Source organism: Rutidosis leptorrhynchoides, chromosome 9 (assembly GCF_046630445.1).
Source record: "Rutidosis leptorrhynchoides isolate AG116_Rl617_1_P2 chromosome 9, CSIRO_AGI_Rlap_v1, whole genome shotgun sequence".
Lineage (NCBI taxonomy): Eukaryota > Viridiplantae > Streptophyta > Magnoliopsida > Asterales > Asteraceae > Rutidosis > Rutidosis leptorrhynchoides.
The window spans coordinates 255,325,088-255,332,070 of NC_092341.1; the positions used below are offsets into that span (position 1 = coordinate 255,325,088).

The following is a 6,983-nucleotide window of genomic DNA, read 5'->3' on the forward strand; positions in this document are numbered from 1 at the left end:
CACCATCAACCATCATGCTATTCACATTCCCATTTTTTTCTTTGGTTCTTTTGTTAACCACCACACACGCGCAACCGTACAAACCAACCGATCACTTCCTCATCGACTGTGGTTCATCATCAACCACCGTTGCTGACCGTACGTGGGACCCAGACAACTATTCTCCATTTGTGACCTCTAACATCACCATAACCTCATATTCATCTTCCCCCAATTTCCTACACCCTTCTGTCCCTCAAGTCCCTTACTCCACTGCTCGAATCTTTAATACTTCATCGTTCACCTACTCATTTCCGGTCTCACCGGGCCCCAAATTTGTATGCTTATATTTCTACCCCGCCACTTACTCCGGTCAAAACGCAAACCAATCTTTCTTTTCGGTATCATCTAATGGCTATTTTCTCTTAACTAACTTTAGCGCTTTCCTAACCGCCTCCAACCACATATTGTCAAAGAATTCATTATTTACGTAAAATACACCCGAATTCTAAATGTTACATTCACACCCTCGCACAACTCGTACGCTTTCATTAATGGTATTGAAATAGTTTCGATGCCAGAAAATTTGTACTACCAAAATAGTAACTTGAAATATGTTGCTCAACATTCGGGACCTGTGATTGACGAAAACATAGCACTCGAAAATATGTATCGGCTAAACGTTGGCGGGAAACAAATATCAGTTAACGAAGATACTGGTATGTACAGATCATGGGATCAAGATAATAACTATATATATGGAGGAGCGTTTGGGTTAACGCCCGTTAACATGACGCCAATAACGTACACCAATGAAACACCAAACTATACTGCACCTGAGTTACTTTATGCTACACAAAGGAGTATGGGCAATCTGTCTGAATTTTACAATTTAACTTGGATTCTTCCTGTTGATTCCGGGTTCTATTACATGCTCAGACTCCATTTTTGCAACATTATACCAGAATACGCAAAACAAGGTCAGATGATTTTCACGATTTTCATTAATAATCAAACTGCTGATGAGGAAATTGATATTATCTACTTGACTCGAGGTGTCGGTTATCCGGTTTTCAAGGACTACATTGTGTTTATGAACGACCCGAATGGCAGCAAAAGTAAGCAAGATTTGTGGGTTGCCTTGCACCCTAATCGCGAATCGGGAGCGTATTTAGATGCTTATTTGAATGGTTTGGAAGCCTTCAAGTTGAGCATGGACGATAGTTTATCTAGTCCCAACCCCGAACTAGGTCCGACAGCTCCACCGTCAAAACCAAAATCACTTATAAGCAAAAAAACTCCGCCATATGCCGCCATAATCGGAGGTATTGGCGGAGCGTTAGTCTTGTTGTCACTTTTAGTCCTTGCGGTTTTCAGGCGAAGAAATGTCGAAAGGTTTGGAGGAGCTAAAGACCGTTGTCGTCGTTTTTCACTTAAGGAAGTGAGAGTTGCTACATTTAAGTTTGACGATAATTGTGTTATTGGCAAAGGAGGATATGGTAAAGTGTATATAGGTAAAATTGACAACCTTAAGAAAACGGTTGCAATCAAACGACTTGACACGTCATCCAAACAAGGTCCTCGAGAATTTCTAACCGAAATCGGGTTCCTATCGAAACTTCATCATGATCATCTAGTGTCGCTAATTGGATATTGTGACGATAAGGGCGAGATGATACTAGTGTACGATTACATGGCGAACGGGACTCTACAAGAACATCTCTATAATAATAAAAACCCGCCTTTGTCATGGCGAAAACGTCTCCGTATTTGCATTGGTGCAGCCAAAGGGTTGCAATATCTTCATACGAGTGCGAACCGTGTTATAATTCATCGGGATGTTAAGTCGACAAATATCTTGTTGGATGAAAATTGGGATGCTAAGGTGTCAGATTTCGGTTTGTCAAAGTTAGGACCGAAGGACAAAGGAGAAAACCATGTTACGAATATGGTGAAGGGTACTTTCGGGTATTTGGATCCTGAATATTTCAGAACAGGGGAAATAACAGAGAAATCTGATGTGTACTCGTTTGGGGTCGTTTTGTTTGAAGTGTTATGTACAAGACCTGCTGTGATTAAAGATAGAGACGTGCCGTATCAACAAGAAAATTTGGCGGAATGGGGAAAGTTTCATTATCGAAAGGGGTTCTTGCATGAGATGATTGATCCGAACCTAAACGACAAGATTGCACCCAAGTGTTTGATGAAATTCGTTGAGGTGGCGTATAATTGTTTGAAAAATGATAGAAGTGAACGTCCAACTATGGGCGATGTAGTTTGGGGATTAGAGTTTGCATTGGAGTTACAAGAAGACGCTGAGAAAAGGGGTTGTGTGGTCGATATGGCCGTATTTGAAGATCATAAACGTCCATTTCTAATGGTAGAAGAACCAACCACAACAAACGAATATTCGTTTTTGGGTTCAACTGAAGTAGCGATAAGACATGGTATGTCGTTGGCTGACACGTGCAGCTATGAGTTTGGATTCTTACAGCTACCCAGATCACAGTCATGGTTTAATTTTTTGTAGTATGGTGATTGGACTATGATGTCATTTGGATGATTCGGTTCATGTACAAATTGATTTTTAATATCACAAATTACAAATAGAATGAACAAAATTAAATAGCAAAAAGGTGCAACCGGACTAGAATGGTCTTTAAAGGTTTTTAGAGCTACTTAACAAACATACTAAGATGGCTTAGTGGTTGGAGTCCTGATATTCTCCCAAGAGGTCTTACGTTCAAACCTCACCAGGGTCTTTTGTATGGGTGGTCAGGGAAATGGTCGGAAACGGTCGTGATTAGTTGTGGCATTTAGTACCGCGAGATTTGATTATTAGATGAAAGAACTACCAAGATTTAAGGCTACATATTCAACAGACTAATAAGTTTCGATTATTCTATTTGGCTTCTTCATATGGTTTCATCTTCCTAGACGCACATAACGCTTACATGTACGTATGCCCGCACTTTCTCGTTTTATTGAACTTTCCTGGCCGGAGGTCTCTCAGGAAGCAATCTCTTGGCTCTCGAGTAGAGGGTGGGACGATCTTATCTAGTCGTGGGTTCTATACCCGCGGGTGGAGTAGTGACTTCCCTCTAATCTAGGGTTCGAGGAATGATTGTCTACACTCCACCTCCCCCATACCCTACACTCGTGGGATTGGGTATTGTTGTTGTTGTTGTTGGTTAGAATACACACTTAGCATGTAAGAACAATAGTAATAAGTTAATCTCTTAGGTGCTTTACTAATGATTAATAAGATCAAACTGTGACACCAGTAACTCATCTTGAAGCACCAATTCTGTGACACAAAACATCGAACACCTAGAGTGCATACACATTCAAAATGCAAAGATAATCATGTGACATTACAATCCCCAAAATAACTTCAGTATACAAAACACAAAGATGTATGAAGCCAAAATGTAAAACTATATACTAATTCAATGAATAACAGAGTATTTAAATTGGATGAATCGATTACGTACCTTTAATATACAAGCGTTGCCGGTAGAATTTGTTAGAAGGTCACCAAAACTTTTGCCGGTTGGATCATACTGCTACAGTTTTAAACATAAATCTTTTAGATTAAATTAAAATATTTTAATAGCCTTTGAAAAGTGAATGAAACTATAAGTTTCACAAGCCAATAGTAGAGCATCAACGTGATATACTACTATACTTAAGATTTTAGGATATGTATTACCACCGACTTATACATTTTTAATAGATTTTTTTCCCTAAATAAATAAGCCACTAGCTTATGTTTACCATATCAATGCATAAAAAATAAAAAAAAATAAAAAAAAAAAAATTTATAAGCATAATCTTAAGGCTAACTTAGAAAAATCCTTTTTTAAATCATTATATCTATGAATAATATCTAGTAACCGTATAACCGATTAAAAAGATATTCAAGAGAAATTTACGGTAACTTTTCAAAATGTACATACAAAAAAGTTTAAGAAACGTGCATGAATGTCTTTCACATGTAGTCATCTTGAGACTAAAAATATTTTGGGGGTAAATGTAAATTTGATCGGCAACCATTTTGGAGAGGTGGTTTTGGTGGCTAAAGCCTTTGTTGCTCTTGGAAACGGTGGCTCATTATTCACCTTTGTTGATTCCTAATGATACCGCAACCCGCATGCGCATTCCATCCGTATGCGGGCACTCGATAGCATGCGAATGCGTGTACCTTGTATGCGGCATGCGGCATGCGGTTATGTATCGAATGCCTTTGTTCCCGGTACGGCAGTTACTTGGTCATCAAGTCAATATCTTTTTCATAATTATATCCGTGATTCGGGAGAGTTAGTTATGGACGAGATTATCATTATCTTAGACGGTTCTAGAATTAGGGTTTGCCTATATATACTAACCCTAATTATCATTCTAGGATCACCACGTTACGTAACCATTATCTGCTACTCATCTTACGTAATCAGCATCATCTCTCAAGGTTAACAGGTTAGTTCTTTATTAAACTAGCACCTACAACCTTATTTGGGGGCCTTCTGATCAGTGACCGCTATCGAAAGTGGACTTAATCACTTGGCCACCCCGCCGACATCATCATGTCGGCCAGGGTTATCCACGGTAGCCGGACCGGAGAGCCTTGTTCTAAGATCCTTAAACCCCCCTTTACGCATTGAACAGGCATATTAACCCTGTGGTAAAAATATGCATGATCAAGTGGTGCTTTCATTGAGAGTCGAACTAATTCAAGACGTGTTTAATTGTTTTTAAAGTTTTGAATTATAAGGCTTATTATTCACAAATTTTCTGAATTTTTTCTTTAACAGTATCATGACTTTCGGGGACTCATCGGAGCGTACTCAAACAGATAATCAAAGCACGCCGTCTGGTAATCAGCAGACGCAAGTTATCACTACGGGGGCGGGATATGCGCCATATCCTCCACCTGTATCCGGCGAGCCTTTTCAGAGGTATAAGCCGATATATCCAGATGAGATTACACCGCCAAGGGCAAACTCGCCAGTTACAACCACGCGGTTGGATTTTTCCTCGGTGGATCCAAGGGTCATCTTGGTAGCCACTAGCGGTGAAACAGTAGGCCCGCATGTGGTATGCTGCGGCCAGGTACCTATTTATAGTACCACGGTTTCAATCCCTCTGCAGACACAGAGTTTTCAGCAGAATTCATCGTTTACACCGTTGCAACCTTAGCAACCACCGCGTCCAATTTCGCAGTTTTTGACTCCTGCGGATGCGCAGGCATTACTTAATAGTTGGGGGTTCGGTGTCATTCCAGATGCTAATTCTCATTGGACGCCGATAACCGCAGAACAGCAAAGCACTGCGCATACGGTTGGACTTATAACGGCATATCCTCAGGTCTCGCAGGCATCTGCGCCACAGGTTTCGGCACCTTTTCAGCTACCCGTGTATTATGCGCCGGCAAGCCTGCCTTCTTTTCCAACGCATCAGCCTTGGTTATATCCGCAAATGCCGGGGCAACCATGGCAAAATATTCAGGGGCAGGCGAATCTCGCAAGCCAATTTATGCAGGCGGCACCTCCTGACATGATCAACCTATTTTCGCAACCTGATTTTGTTCAGGATATGATGAAGCGTTTCTTCGCAGGGCTCAAAGGTGACCCTGTTAAACCACCTTTTGAGCTACCAACTACTTTTGATAAGTTTCATCCGCATATAACTACATATCCGTTTCCATCAACGCCAAAGATACCCCATACACTGGGTACTTATAATGGTTTAACTGATCTGGATGACTTCCTGCAGCGTTTCGAAGGCGCAATGCGCACCCAAGGCTGGGTGGATCCGGTTGCATGTCAGATATTTCCCATGACGCCGCAGGCCATTGCTCGCGAATGGTTTAATAAACTCCCATCAGGTAGCATATCCGGGTTCATGGATCTGCGGACGATGTTCTTGCTGCAATATCAGAATCAGAGGCCATGCAAACACACTCATATCGAATGTCATGATATTGTGCAGAAATCCAAGGAATCTTTGGGTGAATTTCTCACAAGATATACTAATGAGTGTCTGCGTATACCGGATCTCAAGCCAGAGCAACAGATTTCCGGACTCATACATGGTATAAACTCAGAGCGGCACCCAACGTTGGTCAAGCGTTTGCGCCATACGGTGCCAACAACTTATGCTGAAGCACTTAAAGAATGTTATGATTATTGATGTGCGTAGAGGTGTATATAAAATAGCTTATATTTTACTAGGAAAAACTATTAAATATGATACAATTTTACACAAGATATTTATTTATTTATAGAACGGATATAACTAAACCTTGCTACAACACTTATAGGCAGTGTACCTAATCGTACAGTAGTGTAGTTTTTAGTAAGTCCGGTTCGTTCCACAGGGAATCTTTTAAACAAAGCTTAACGCTATATTAGTTTTAATTTATAAAAATACAAATATATATAAGTAATATTATTATTATAAAGGGGGGTTTTTTACCGTTTAATGACCGGTTTGTCGATTTTAAAACTTTAGTCGCAGTTAAAACCTAATGTAAAATATTAAATAAATAAAAGACTTAATTTAAAGCGTAAAGTAAATAACGATAATGAAATTGCAATAAATAAAAGTGCGATGAAATAAAATTGCGATAATTAAAAAGTACGATAATTAAAAGTGCAATTAAATATGAAAATAAAGAAATTATGCTTATTTAAACTTCCGTAATCATGATGTTTGACGTGTTGATTTTTAGTTTTATGCCCATGGGTTAATTGTCCTTTGTCCTGGATTATTTAATATGTCCGTCTGGTTTTTGTCCATAACAGTCCATCAGTCATAAATATAAAGTGCGTCAAATTATCCTTATACCCGAAGTCAAATATTCCAACTAATTGGGGACTTAAACTGTAACAAGGTCTTAATACTTTGTTTAATAATTACACCAGGATATCGACTGCGTGTAACCCAAGGTTTTAATACTTTGTTATTAATTATGCCAAGTGTCCTTGTACATAATTTCACCCCTG

The 6,983-nt window shown here is 39.6% G+C and overlaps 1 pseudogene; it reads left to right on the forward strand.

The window, feature by feature from the left end:
* LOC139865864 (receptor-like protein kinase FERONIA) lies at positions 1-3,120 on the forward strand (annotated as a pseudogene).
* Positions 3,121-6,983: the final 3,863 nt, after the last annotated feature.